The sequence below is a fragment of the Penaeus monodon genome, chromosome 19, assembly GCF_015228065.2.
Source record: "Penaeus monodon isolate SGIC_2016 chromosome 19, NSTDA_Pmon_1, whole genome shotgun sequence".
Taxonomy (NCBI): domain Eukaryota; kingdom Metazoa; phylum Arthropoda; class Malacostraca; order Decapoda; family Penaeidae; genus Penaeus; species Penaeus monodon.
In genome coordinates, this window is record NC_051404.1 from 28,129,646 (window position 1) to 28,130,030 (window position 385).

General features: G+C 23.9%; 1 protein-coding gene across 1 annotated transcript in view; it reads right to left on the reverse strand.

Moving 5' to 3' along the window:
* Window positions 1-385, reverse strand: part of LOC119585376 (vegetative cell wall protein gp1-like) — a 24,144-nt gene that overhangs the window by 21,081 nt on the left and 2,678 nt on the right. The gene's annotated exons all lie outside the window — the stretch shown is intronic.

Sequence of the window (385 nt, forward strand, 5' to 3'; positions counted from 1 at the left end):
AAAAAAAAAATTTTTTAAAAAAAACTAGAAAAAAAAAAAAATAAAAAAAAAAAACCAAAAAACAAAAAAAAAAAAAAAAACCCTTTTTAAACATAAAAAAACCCAAACAAAAAACCCAAACCCCCCCAAAAAACCCCAAAACCACGAAAAAAAAACCCAAACAAAACCACGTTTAATAAAAATAAAAATAAATAATAAAAATTAAAAAATTTAAAAATAAAATTTAAATGATAATAAAATTATATTAAAAATAAAAATTAAATATTAAATAATAATTCGGGTGGGTTTGTTTGGTTTTGGGTGTTTTGGGGCGTTGTGTGGGTTTTTGGGGGTTTGGGGTGGTTGTTGTTGTGGTTTTGGTTGTTTTTTGGGTTATATTGGGTGG